The sequence below is a fragment of the Osmia bicornis genome, chromosome 6, assembly GCF_907164935.1.
Source record: "Osmia bicornis bicornis chromosome 6, iOsmBic2.1, whole genome shotgun sequence".
Lineage (NCBI taxonomy): Eukaryota > Metazoa > Arthropoda > Insecta > Hymenoptera > Megachilidae > Osmia > Osmia bicornis.
Window position 1 is genome coordinate 7,577,136 of NC_060221.1, and position 15,083 is coordinate 7,592,218.

The window sequence follows — 15,083 nt, forward strand, 5'->3', positions numbered from 1 at the left end:
ATTCTTCGTTCCTGGCAGAAATTAACCAAATAGCTCAGCGTTACACCAGCGAGTCGACTGAATTATTTATTCATAGATTCATTGTTAATCGTAAAACGGTTCCTAGTATACCGTCGTTTCATTCCTCACCGTTACATTGTATTTGGATCTATTCAGACTGTTTTTTGCACATTTATGTTTTCATCCATTTTCACATATATGACGACACATTTTCATAGTTTCATTTCTACGAAATTGTTGCAGACGAAATGGCCAATTTGTACCATTAAAATTAATCGAACATGAAAATATAGTATACGCATAAGAAAGCATTCTGTAAATCGTCGCTTTACGTATCTATTTTTCTTTCGTTCCACGTGTTTTCCGTGTTTCTCGAGGACAACATTCGAAGATCTTGTGCCGGTTGGTAATGGAAGAAAATCCGAGCGCATTATCATCGACGAGAACGAAGTAATAGAGTGTAGTAATAGCAGGGGCTGATGTCATACGGTAACCTTCTACTTTGCACGTACAGTTGTTCACAGAAATGCATGCCTGCCGTTGCGCCGTTTCTACTGCGGAATACAATTCATCAGAATAATTTTCAAAAGAAACGAATAAAATCGTTCGTCTCGCCAAATGTTAAACACGTTGTAGCGAACGTGTACGCCAGCTTTGGGCCTTTGAAAAACCAGGCTCGGGGTGAACAAAATATTCGTTTTTCCCTTTTTGAGGGCTGCAGCGAAAAGTGTACAAAGGAAAACTTTCTTCGGACATTTTAAGAAAGTCAAGAGGCGCACATGTGTTTCTCCGAGCAGGCTGGGAAAATGCTGGTTAAATTCTGTTTAAGGCGTGGTCTTCGTAGAAACTTCAAATTCTTCCATTTTGCTTCTTCATATTTTCTTACGTTAATCCATTGCAAATTAAATTTTTTCTGAATTTTGTTCTGGAAACAAATTTCCGAGTTTTCTTATATAACTTTTATTAATTAGGACTTGATGCTGCCCTGTGGTAATCAACGTTTCGGTGATTTTTATCGTGATACCAGCAAGTTCCACGGAGTTAAGTTTACGAAAACACTCGAACGGGAGAACTCGTGTCGAATCTCTTTTGAACGTCGAGTCTTAGCCTCCAGATAACAGTCCTTTTTCCATGAACGTGTTCAAATAATGGCTGGAAGCTTCTGACTTTCCAAAGCGAAAAGTACGCGTGTACGCGCACGCATTGAGACTTCTGTTTCGCTTGGAAACAAGAAAAATCGTCAACGACTCTGAATAGACCGAGCCATTGAACAATAGTCGGAAGGCTATGGAAGAAAATGAGGAAAAGTCAAAGGAAAATTTATGCGGTATTTGTTGCGAGAATCTATAATTGATGTGCTAATGATTATATGAAACGCGTATGTACATTCGCGTGCAACGTCGACTTCTTTCATTTCAGGGGAAGTGCGAAAGGGGTATTATCCTATCATCTGCTTTTGATCACGTGGAGGTAATTAAAAAAAAATAAAAATAATTAGAATAGAAATATTAAAAGTTTATTACTTCTACATTTTTCTTTACCCCTTTTAATGTTGTAGGCGAGTAGAAAGTTTAAATTAATAAATGAAAATATAAATGCAATAAAAATTGAAATATAAGTGAAGTATTGAAACCTGTTTACGGCGACAACTGAATTCCCTTTTTATAAACTGTTATCAAGTTCTCGGATAAATCGTATTGTCGAATAGAACAGAAATAACCATTATCAGTGTTTCATGTTATTCGTAAGAAGCGTAGAATGTATCGGTTATGGTGTTTTCACATGTAAGTGGAAGATTGTTGATTACATTTTGATAAAAAGGTGTTTACTCAGCATTTAAAAGTGTTGTAACACCATCAACACGTGGGGAATGGTACTAGGTTACCATCACATAATCCGGCAACATTTTATGGAACTTTTTACATCCGATCCATTGAAACGGCACTTTATATTTTAATTAAACAGCGTTTCGTGGGTCAATCGCGACACGACAAACGAACAACCGTGACAAAACATGTCTTTCGTTCTTGTTAATGTTACCTTGACTGATACATCGTTTAATATCATACGTATGTAAGTTTCATTTTTTTTTAATTTTTCTCTTCATTCGACTTTTTTGCCTTTTCATAGACAACTCTGATCTCTCACCTAGTTGTCGAGCCACGGCAGACACGGCATTGCAGCAGCATTACAGATCATTATGTAATGTCATAACGTTATGTGAACGTTTTTCATTCGATGCCTTGCACCATTACGGTCTCAAGGTCTTTACATTGTTGTTTGTACGAGTTAACACGTCGATGCGATCCAGGGACGTACACGTCGGAGAAAATCCTAGCGGCGCCTCGTGACTAGCCACGGGATCAAGTTCAATATGTACTCATAAATATTTAAGTCAACTCGAAAATTCAAAGTTCCACACACTATTTAGAAAAATTTATTACCACCTTAGAAAGTATTTAAAATAAATAGAATGTGTTATATTTGCTTGTAACAAAGATTAAAATAAATCCTTTTAAGATTACAATTTTGAAAATTTATCTAACCGAGTAGAATAATAGATATTCTAGAAATTCTTAGAAACATTCTAACAATAAAAACGAAACGTTCAGCGAACCCCAGGCAATTGTTAAGGGTCGAACTACCATTTTTCTGAACGGTGGCAAAAAATTTTAATGACACGTTAAAATTTCCCTCTGACAGTGGACCCAGGAAGTTCAACCTTGGAAGAAAATCTTCGAATCGATCTTCAAACACTTTCGTTCGGTCGAGCTCGTCGCAACTGGTACAACCTAAACGCATCAATAAAAGCACTGCGAACGAGAGAGACACAGCCGAGCAATAATTTCGTCGAGGTTAAAACTTTCCATCCTCGCAAGTAGGAAACGTCGTAAATGTTAATTACTCGAGCAGGTTATAAATAAGGGTTAACGACGGATCGTCCGTTTCCGAAACTGTTTGGAACCGTTGTAAACTTACCCCGTTCACAAAGGACCTCGTTCTCGAAAGGATTTCTCATTGTTATTAGCATCTCTGTGAATTATTATCTCCGAACGTTTAACCGAACCTCTGTCAGTAGATCTTATCGATCTTTGAAACGATGACAGTGAAAATACTTAATCGTTTCATTATTTTTTTTTCCCTCGCTATTTGCGACTTCATACTTGCTGCGATTAGAAATGCGTCATAGAAACGACTACTTAATTATTTTTTTGTTCTTTAACTTACAGCAATGAAAGCTTTTTATTTTCTCCAACGAAGAACGATAGAAAAATCAGCATGAAATTATTAAACGATTTCGATCACGTGTACGGCGATTACGGCGCGTGAATTAGACGAAGGAAAACTGGAATGAATTTTACATAGGATGAATTGATAAAAGGGACGCGAAGAAGGAGGAAATGGGAGCCTCGCTTCAGGATGCTTTCATTCACGCGCGGCGGTAGTCTTTACAAAGCTTCGCTTCCGCGCGTGGGAAGGGTTTTATCGTGCGCGCAGCTGGCTCGGGGTAAAAACTAAAGATCCAAAGAGAAGGGACGAAGAAAGTAAAATCGTTGAAGTAAAATGAAATATGGAGATCGATCCGTAACTAGATCATTTACGTTTTCTTGTCTCTACTGTAAAGATACAAACGTTCGAAGAAAATGTCGACGAAAAATTGTGCACCGTCGAGCGGAAAACAGGTACAGCTGTTTAAAAAGAAAACGGACAAAACACGAAGGAACAAAGGGAAGGCGGATGGGAAAGGAAAAAGAATCGGGTGGAAGGAAGTAGCGAGGGTAAGGAGACGGAGGAGGATCGAATGAAAGAGAGAAAAAGAGAACACTTATGTGGAAAGGAAACGCGAAGAGTGGCGGAGGGGAAAAAAAAAAAAACGATAGAGGCGAAACTGTACGCGCACATTCTGATAAGGTCTTATCGTGTGAAAGCACCGTGGCCTACTTACACTTGGTGCGTGGTTATACGCGTCTCTAACGTTTACGTGATCACACACGCACACGTATGCATTCTGTCGTGCCACTGCAATCACGCGTGAGCGTTTATGTCGTTTCGAGTACAACCTATCTCTGCACCGATCGAAATAAACCTCCCTTTCTATTTACGATCGCTTTTACAACTTATTTTTTCCCAACCTCTATTTATAGATCTTGAATTGCATTTTTCTTTTTTCTAGTTGTCCGGTCTAAGTTGACTTATCGATTGATCGACGCCGAATCGATTCGAAACGGGAAGTGTATCGTCGATGACACGATAGAGTACACGGAAAGTGATAGAAACGTTTAAACGTAGTATAAAACTAGTCAAGATGTAAAGTAAGCTGTACGATGGAAGTAAGGAAAACGTCAGTGGTCATTGAAAACGATTATTTCCCGTTTGGGTGCGAGTAATGTGCACGTAAATCGTAGGTTATCGGTTCGGCGAGGCAAACAAACACAAATTTTTTCCTTACTGGCTCACGCATCGAGCCGGCGATAATCGATGGACTCGGTTGATCAACGAAAGAATAGGCGATTCGATAGTTCCTAGTGGTTGGATCGCAGCCGTGTGCATACACCAGCGAGCTCGTACGTACTTACATACGACGAATTGCGAAATTGGGTCGGCCAGAAATTGAAGCTGATCCGCCTGTTCTTCGTGGATCGACGATGACGGCAGTTGCGAACGCGACACATGAAATTTCACCAATAACGGGGCTATTTTAGACAACGAAACAATCCTACTTCTTGAAATCAGCCTCATTCTTCGTCTATTCATAAATATGATCCAAATATGAATCGCAACAAAATTTAGAATAATTTTCTTATTTGTGTCTTTCCACTGTTGAGAACAATAAGATTTTTATCTAGTATTCCAGAGTTTCTTTGAATTTTATTAGAATTCTAAAAGTCTTCTATAATTGTAGAACTTTTGTTCAGAGTTCTGATTAGGTTCGGCTTATCTAAGTGTTTAGGAATTTAATCGATTTCGTTTGAATTCCTCCACGATCACGATGTTTGGGCGTAGTTTAGAATTATTGGAAAGTCGAAGAACATCCCAGAATTGTTACGTTATCTGAAGAGGATTGATGAAGAGATAGGCACTTCCAAGTCTATCATTGACTGAACAAATTCACTGGCACGGCTAGGTATTCGTCTAAAAAGAGGTCAACGCGTTTAAGTAAGACGATAAATGCCAAAGATCGCTTCTTGGGAACGATCGGTAAATGTAATCGGGAAAGGTGCACTCGAAATGAAAATTAGAAACAGCGATCTGATGAATTAGAAAACATAGAAAAATCAGCGACCGGAGTGATAAGAATAGTCGAGGAATTCTGGCCTGATTTTTTAAACACCCTGTGTAGACTTGTTGTGAAACGTTCGCCATTAAATGATGTCCGATCGATTGTGACGCAATGCACGTAAAATGTAAACATACTTTGTTCGCGCAGCATAATTGCACCTCGTAAGAAAATTTTCTACGGTGCTTTACTCGTTACCTTTTGTCGAAGTTACCGGTGTAGAAAGAATACATCTCACATTTTTATAACTTTACGGAAAACAATGAAAATGGATGGTGCTTCGAGCGCCAAATAAATCGCAATCGTTAAAGGGGTAAAATTAACCGAGGAGCTGGCCTAGACACCTAGAAATCCTAGTTTCGCGAACAAATGGTCGGCGCATTGTTCGTACATGATCATAAAACGGGCAATCGGTTTCTTCGATCGTTGCACACGATTTTTCCGTCTGGATGCACTGCAAGAACGTAAAAACTGTTCCTTGATGGCAGGGCTAAAGCTCTTTGGAAGAATCAGCGCGCGACAAAGTTGCAACCTTGAAGAAACAGATAGGAGAAACGAAGCGTAGATACCGAAGAACCATCTGAGACAGAAACGCCGTAAAATGTAGCCTCGGCCAACTTAGACGTGGCCATAAATGACGTCCCTCGTAATCGTTGGTACACCCGGGAACCGAGGAAAGACGGAAAATGTACGATAAAAAATGAGATAATTTCACGTTAGAAACATACGAAAATTCGTCTGATATTTCACAAAATTATGCATCATTTTAGACTCGAAGGTTTTAAGAAAAATTCAAGTGTCACCCACGTATGGGTAGCGTGGCACCCAACGCGTCAAGAAATAATTTAGAATTCATTTATACAAGGGACATGAAAGCTGAAAAGAAAAGCAGCGATCGATCTTAGAAACCAAGAAAATTACAAACGAACCCCTTTTTTCCCCTGGAAATCTGTCCAAGGACTGACCAAAAAGAAGTGCCATGGTCGTGGCATTACGAGGCGTTTACGAGGGCGTTTACGAGCGACCGGTTGGAAATTATTCGGCCCGTTACCGGTCACAATGGCGAGATTATGAGAGTTTTTATATACCGTGCAACCCTCTTCTCTCTTGCCTCCTCTCCAGGCATCTGTCTATTTTTTTGTTTTCTTTTTATTGTTACCACTGTCAAAGAGGTTTAAGGAAGTTGCCTGAGTTTTTGTGAAGTTACCTCAGAACGAGTTCTTTTTTCCTCCTTTACTCTTCTCTCCCCGAAGGAAACCGCCATGTTATCCAAGACGATTTTCACTCCTTCTTTTCTTCGCAGAGTTTTTCAGCAACCTTTTTGTCCAGCCGAGAGACAAGGAGCCGCGTTTCTCTTATCCTTGAGCCGTAGAGGGGATTAGAAATTGGCCTTCAACGCGTACACATTAAGGCGTCTAAGGGCATCGTCGGTATTTAACACCGGAAAAAAGGGAGAAACGCTTTATTGCGCCATCGATTGTTCTTCGTGGAAAACTGTGTCAGTGGAAATTCAGTTTATCCGTTGGTTCGTCTCTCTAAGTCGCGAGAAACATTATAGATTCATTTGTAAGTGATCGGTCTAAATAAAGAAGGCTTCAGATCTCCTTGAAGAAATAGAAATTTCGTTTTCGGTTTTCTACGTGACTTTTCCGATGATTCGAGTGGCTATTTCACGAGATGCGAACCTATTTACCACGGCTTCACCTCGACTAGAGAAATGGGATCAAGGTCCGGAAAGTTAGGAAGAGGCTGCTAAAGATGCAATAGGTGGCATAATGCCAACTGCTTGGTCAAGTGACTAACTTTGTAAGAAAATAGATCGGTCCAAGGAATATCGTCGCATAACTCTTACACCGGCTCATTCGTGAATTTTAACGAAAGTTGCATTCCTTACGTAACGCGTAAGTGACCTACAAAAATCGACGTTTTTATCTTGGTATTGGAATAAAAAGGTTTATAGAATAATTCTAAAGAAAGTTAAAGTGACTTCTCACTTGTTGAAAGAACATACCTTCACCATCTCCTCCTTCGTGGTCCTTTTCTTTGCCCTCGGCATTTCTGTCGCTGTTCTGGTTTCTGATCGCCCTTTACTTTCATTGTCTACGTGCTTATGCTCGTTTCTCTTCGTTAGTCGAGTAATTTGTGAAAAGTTATTTGCCCAACTTATCTCCATTCCGCTCCGTTTACTATTACATTTCATGTATTTGAATCGATATCTGCAACAGAATAATACTATGTTCGTTAGATCGATTTCGAAGAAGCGAAATCGTACCGCTATCTATATATTTTCTTTCGTCAAGAAAAAGAAGAAAAAAGTATATGTTTCATGTTGATCAAGATTTTTAGAAAGTTTCGTGCAATTCATTTACGTTTCGAAACTTTATGATAGGGTTTATGTATTCAAAGCACCGTGGGATTGCATATACCTTACATTTATAAACTTTATCGAATTGTAAACAAGTGAAATAGAAAATTAACGTTTGCAAGTGTAAATTTCATGTTGCATCTTTTGGGAAATATTTATCATGAAAAATTATCGCATTTTTATAGCTCTGTGCAACCCAAGCGTAAAAATGCAGTTTTATTAAGAAACACTACAATTCGAAAACCGGTGGAGAAGAATTCCCAAGTTCTTTTTTTTTGGCCAAGCCGAAGAGGAAGTTACCATCCGCGGAAGCACACATTTACCAAACAAAGATTCCCCCTTTTCGACCATCCGGCTTGGTCTCGCTAATGGTAGCTGTTCTACGGCCCAAGGAATGTTTGGTTACTTTACTTTCATTTTCATTTCGTCGGCGTCCAAGGCACGCTGGCGGTCGGGCAAAATTACGTAAGCAGGGAACGCGGGCTGCCGCACTGTTGCTCGACCCGAGCATGTCAAAATAATAGCGGTCGCTCTTATTATGTATTAAGTTGCCGCATAATTTCTCTTCGACACTTTGTTTGTATAAAAACTTCCTTTGTTTAAACAAAAAAAAAAAAACTGTCATCTTCAGCGATCACCAAATAATCGCAGACCTCTGATCTCACCTGGATCATCGAGTCACCGAGGAATGACAGTATACATTCAGAATCCATCGAACCGTGTAGCGACACTCTCGGAAACCGTCAAGATCATTAATTAACGTGGTAATTGGTTTCCAACGGGGTAACAAAACAACCCCGATAATGATCTATAAACATAAAGACGGGAAAAGTTCGTTTCGAGAGAGAAGATTGCATCAGCTTTGAATATTTCTAACGTATCGGCGACACAGTTAAGTTAGTTGGTTTACTAGCGTTATTACGAAACAAGGGTGGAGAGGGAGGGGTAGAAAATGATCATAAATTCGTGTGACACAGCCACGGTAACTGGTTGCGCGGCTATCAACAGAAAAATGATCGTTTTTTCTTTTTCTTGCAACCTAAGCAGCTCGATGTACATATTTTGCATTTCTTTCTCGAGGAAAATCAACGCACCTCGGATTGGCACAATTTTCGTTTCGTTCGGTCTATGAGCGGTAAAACAAGGTTAATTCGGAGCCGTTGGTTCGTGGCGCTACTTGCAATACCCGCTTGCAGCTTCTAAAGAGTGTCGCGAATGACGCATTTAGAAACGATGCTCTCGTTTCGAGACTAGAGTTAAGGTCGCCTTAGGATGATCGTGATTCGTTAGAAAAAAGAAACGTAACTTCGAGTGCATTCTTTTTGAGAGGTATGCGTTTCGAACTTGCACTTTGCATTCTCTTTCAATTTTCATTGTTCGGCTTCAAATTCGTATTGGGGCAAAATTGTACCACTTTATATTTTAATATTAATTATTTGTATCTCTTATAATTAAAGTTATTCCATGATGAATCAAGTACAAATTAAAAAGAAAATAAAGTGTTACTTTGATCACGAAAGGGTTGTAACAAATTGAACCATTGTATTGGCTGCAAATTGAAATCCTATGATATTATAAGCTTCACGAAGAATTTCTTTTCAAGTTCTATGTACTTTCAAATCGTGAAATGTCATGTGCGACTGTGACCATGTACGATGCTGGTGATCGAATTTATCTCGCGATACATCGAATCCTTATCTGGTCTGTTTGTATCCAATCATCAGCTTTACAAAAATACGACAAAGGTTAGATTCAGTGGCACTTGTTTCGTGAAAACATTCTCTGTACATATTTTGATAAACGTCCGTGTTATAATTTCACAATTAATGCATATGTTATTTGATAAAAATTATACAAATGATAGCAACATTTTTCTTTGGTTACACGTATATTGCAAGAAACTTATCTGTTCTGTAAAAAGAAAAAGAATAAACTGATAATTAAACGCAAAAAATCAAGCGAGAAATTGCGTTGTACTAGGTTAAGATATAAAATGAAGAGTAATTATATCTGAAGAAGCGCTGATTCAGTAGAATATGAAATAGATTCTGAGGAGAAATTGTATACGTAACCGTAAATGTTCTATAAATATCGCAGACATACCTAATTCAACATCATCAACTAAGCCACAATTTTAATGATTTATTTAGAAACAATGAGAGTATGTAATCTACCATGAGATGTGTAAGAAACACAGTATGCTATATGCAAGCATTTCTGTTAAAAATCATGGAAAAACGTGTAAAAGAAATCAATTTCTAAAGTATCCTAATAATAATCCTAATAATAAGTATCCTAATATTTAAACAGCTTGCTTATATTGATACAATTAAAAAGGCAAAGATCTGATTGTAATATAACGTTCGAAAATGTAGGTCATTCAAACATACGAGTTATCTTCTATTTCCCAATTAAGGGGGCATTTATTGGACACGTTTAACGCGTGTTCCCTTGATACGAAAGTTAGGTTCAGGCTTGTAAGTAGCCGGAAAGAGGTGGGAAACGTTTACACGTGGATTATTGATGAAAACGTAGCGATCAAGGAAGAAGCTCCTCCTCTACGCATTGTGTGGATAGATGTGTCGCAATCGTGCTAACACCATGTCGCAACTGACAATACACGCAGGGGATAATCGCGTCGCGACGCGGTGCGTCAAACCTAACGCTCTTACTACTTTATACAGGGCGGTCTAATAGACCGGCGTAGAAATTGAAGATTTTTCTATCACTTCTTCAAAATCTGACTTTTTATTAACAATTCCAATAAAATTTTACAAAATGGAATTTGGTACTTTGTATGGTTATTTAATTCTCTAGAAAAAAAGAAATTAAGGTACTTGGATCGAAAATTGAGAGTATTGAGAGAGAATATTTGAGAGAGGCAGGGAGAGTTAATTTTCGATTCAAGTTCCTTAGTAATATTTTTCAGAAAATAACAAGATACCATTTTAGAAGCATAAATTGGCCCAATTGTATGGGACACCTAGTATATAGGCGTACAATCGAAAACGAACTAGAAGCAAAGCGTCAAAGAAGGTGGAAGATCGTGAAGAAAGTCTCTAGTGACCCGAATTTTTCTTGGCGACGTCACTGGCCTTTGACCTATTTTCAGTTTACCACTCGTGCATGCGTACTATCATTTCTCCGCGCCTCGAGTAGCTCCACTTCGGACGCTGCACGCTCTATTTGTTTGCTTTGGAAAGCTCTTCCGTTACACGTGCTTCTATCCACGCGTTCGAATTTCCCGCGTTTTTCTAGCCTTTCTTTCATAGATAAGGAGTTGAAGATTGTAAGTAAATGGTCGGTGCGCATTCGAAGTAGGGTAATCGAGGGGAAAATAATCTGTTGACACATTTGGTCGAACCGATTCATTCTGTAAACAGGAAGAAAAATCTGAGGATAGTTAAATGGCATTGGGCGATAAAATAAAATAGCCTTATCCACGATTGCCTGACCTATTTTACAACAGACAATTGCATAAACGCAGTTGCATACGTAAGTATATTTATAGACGAGGAAGGTCGGGAAGAAAGCGCCTAGACCGTTTGACCGTTTGGCAGAGGCAGCTGCCGAGCAATCATCCAGACGGGTCACTAATAATATCGTCCATGTGTTGTGTAACGTTATTCCTTGCAAGTAAGGACATAAACAATATTCCTATAAAAATAGCCAAAAACGAGGTAAACTAATCGAGGGTCAAAAATGCGATAACGCTCTAAGAATTGGAAATACCCCAAATTGATTAGAAGATTTTGGTCAATACTGACCTATCCTAGATCAAATCCAATAATTAAAATAACTTCGGATTTAATTGGAAGAAGGTCGAAGAAATTTCTAAAGACTCCGTGTTAGAATTTCGGATAAAAATTTGACAGTGCGGCACAATCGAATCGAAAGTACCTAGACTACTGTTTGGCGCCGACCTATATTCCGCTCGGGACAATTGTTGCACAAACGATACGCGCTCGTAAGCTCACACGCACCGTGTCTTTCTAACGTGTACACATGGCTACACTTCTACACGCACGCTTATTTATAGACTAGGAGGAAGGTCATGAAGAAAGCGCGGCTAGACGAGCGATTCGTTTCGACATCGTTTCCGGCGCTGACCCATTTCGTCCTCGATTCTTTTCGAAATCGACGATGTTTCCAGCAATCTGACCCAGTTCCTGCGCCCAATACTCTTTCACGCACATTTTCTTTGTCCATTTTCGACGACCACAGCGCCGCGACGACCACCACCATCTTGTTTATAATTTCCCGCGCATATTTTTCCGTACCCAACGCGTACACCAGTGTCAACAATACTATTAATTGCATAACGATAGAAGCGAATAGTTTTCATCGGCAAGGAAGATACATATTCTTTTTTTAGCTGCTGCAACTCAAGTAAACTTCGGGGGTGATACTAACCTTCAAAGTTCGACTTATTTAAAGAACATTATTTACTTGTTTTGACATTTATTTTAAGCACTAATTTCTCTTGCCTGTTGCAACTGTTTATCTCTAGTTTGAATTGTTGTCGAGAAATCTTGAACTCTCTAACTCATTTGCCGCTCTGTATATTGTTTATAGCGAACGGACTTCAATTAAACTTTGGCCAATGCGTATGCGCATCATGTTTTTAAAATGAAATATCGGTGATAACATTAAGAATGTAGCAACAGTATAGTATGATAATGTAGAATTATTTATTTAATGGAATTTGAACTATTTGTTTAAAATTCATGAATTCTTTTTAAACCTATTTATCTGTATTAGAAGATAATTTTAAGGCATATTCGTTTCGTTACTTACAGTAAAAAATGTAAGAGAAAAACTTTTGAAATTACGACAGAAATTTGATTTACGACCTGCGAGTTGACTTGGAAAATTGTTAAAAAATATCTATAGTAAGAAACTTAACTAAGCAGTTCGACTAAATAGTAAGGCACCAACACGTCGAAATTGGACTCTGTATACGTAAACATAGAAGGAAGTACAAGTAGGAGCAATGTTACTAATGAAAATCGAGAAAAAAAGGAAGATAACTGGTAGTAATAGAAGTATAATTAATAACACTTGAAAGATAAAATGTAACTCTGATAAAGAAATGACTGCTCGGGAATGACAGTCTATACTCATGTACAATGATATTTTGAAGATAAAATAATACTTTACTAATTTTACATTACTATCGTTCTTGACACGCGTGCGAGCATAAGTTGAAAGTGACTTTGTAATTAACGCGAACGACAATCGTTTTTGGTTTATTATCTAATTCTTTCTTAGTACTTGCTAGTTTAAGTAGCAATACGAAAATACTATCTTGTTATTGAAATATAACATCTTTACGATGTTAAATAATTTTCTTCCGTTCCATTTGTAAACCTCGAAACTGCACGGCTGCAATTCTGTTCTAAGTATGACGGAACAATAAATTTCTTGACCTGTTAAAATATGCATTTTCTCTGACACCATTGACCTTGTTTTTCAGGAAGAAAAAGTCTTCTTTTTCCCTGCTCTAACTATTTCACGCTGCGTAACGGATCGCATTGGTGAAAATAGAGGTAAAAGGGACTAGGGAAAGAGGGTTTGAAGGGGCGGGGGTAGGGGGCTCGGTGACACGGGGTGGAAAGGTTGGAAATGAAATGCAAATCGGTTGTAAATCAGGTCAGACGCGTGGCACCGATGACAGTTCCTTGTAAGCTTCGACAAAAAGAGGAGCTACACCCCTTCGTAGGGGGTTAATTGTGTTTGGGCCAAACAGGTACCCGGCTCGAATCGATGCTCAGGTGCTTACCTTGAGAAGGTACTAGTCTTACCTTCGAAGTGTCCTCTTTTTCAACAGTTTCTTTTACTATTATTTACCTATATAGTTAATCCATTTAGGACTACTATTACAAAATATTTATTTAATAAATTCATAGATTATTTTAAACACGGAACACGTATAGAGGCATTTATAAGTACTTTACCTACAAAATATTTACGCGATAGTTGATGAATTTTTCGATTTCTAATCAGAAATTATCTTCATCGTTTGGCCATGATCGCTTAAAATAGAAAATTAAATAAATTTGTCTAAGACGTTTAGCGATTCTTGTTTTATCATTTCTGGAGTACCTAATACTGTGTAAACGATCTATTAGGTTCGACCTCGCACAATATGTGAGAAGTTATTTACATCAATTCCTATTCCATGACGCGAACTGCATGCCACGTTTTCCTTTACCAAGATTAGCATGGAACGGCAAATGAAATTATTAATCACGCCAAGTAATCCATTCGACAAGACGTTTTTCCCCTCTCACTGCTTTACGTACGTATAAGTATCTTTACTCGATATTACGAATTCGTGTTGTATGCCTTAAGCGTGTTGATTTAACGCCACGGAAAAGTAGTTTCTGTTTCCGTATGTTAATTACTTCAATGATAAATTTGATCACGATTTTATTTATAGACCTTAAGCTCCTGTAACTGTTTGCAGATTAGTCTGTTTCTGATTTGGTTAATGATTTAATGAAACACGTTGACCTTACAGGGCACTAATTAGGCATGAATTATCTATTCAATTTATTTAATTATATTTTTTTGAAATCTTTCGACGCGAATTAATATTGAAAATTGTAGCTTGACATTTATTGTACTATCAATTAACGGTTAATTTCTGACAATATCACGCAACGCAACATGAATCCTCAATGGATGAAAAGATATTTTCCAAAGACTCTGTTTAAGAAATTAATTTCTCCGCATTTCAATTACATAATCGAGAAAGGATCGTCTCCGGAGTCTAACGAATCATCGATCCAAGAAGGTAGAAGAAAAAGCAGAAATCATTTGTTTATTTTTTACGTTTACGATGGTAGACACGGACGATGGTCTTGTTTTCTGGGCGAATCGAAGTCTGGTAGTGAGCGAGGTAAAAAAGTTGGCACGTTTATTTATAACATTTAAAGAGAAGCAGACAAGACAGTAATGGCCCCCGTGTGTACGTATGTGGCGTATGCCTACCTACCTACATTTCCCAGGTAGGCTCTCGACAGCTTTCTTCTGACATAACCGAATGAAGGCGCGGGCCGCGGTTATGCAATTCGAAAGTGCCCGCCTTTACGTATTGCGGCGAGGATACGCGGTATCTTATGAAGGAGCGTACGCTTAACCTCGTGCTTTTACCTGCTCCCATTGGTGGGAGAAGAAATAAAAAAGATACCGAATTGAACGAATTTTACTCGTCAACCATTTGTCTTTTCTATTGGATCATTTCGAAACTTCAAAAATTATTAACCCTATAAAAATTAAGGGGTGAGAAATAAGATAAGCGTACTAGCTACATTTCTTTTTCTATTTTAAAAAGAAATGGGGTGGTCCCTTTAAATGAAATAAAAAAAAACAAGCAAACTGAAACAATGATAGTTGTGTAAAGTTTCTATTTTCGACGAGAATGAATTCGGAATA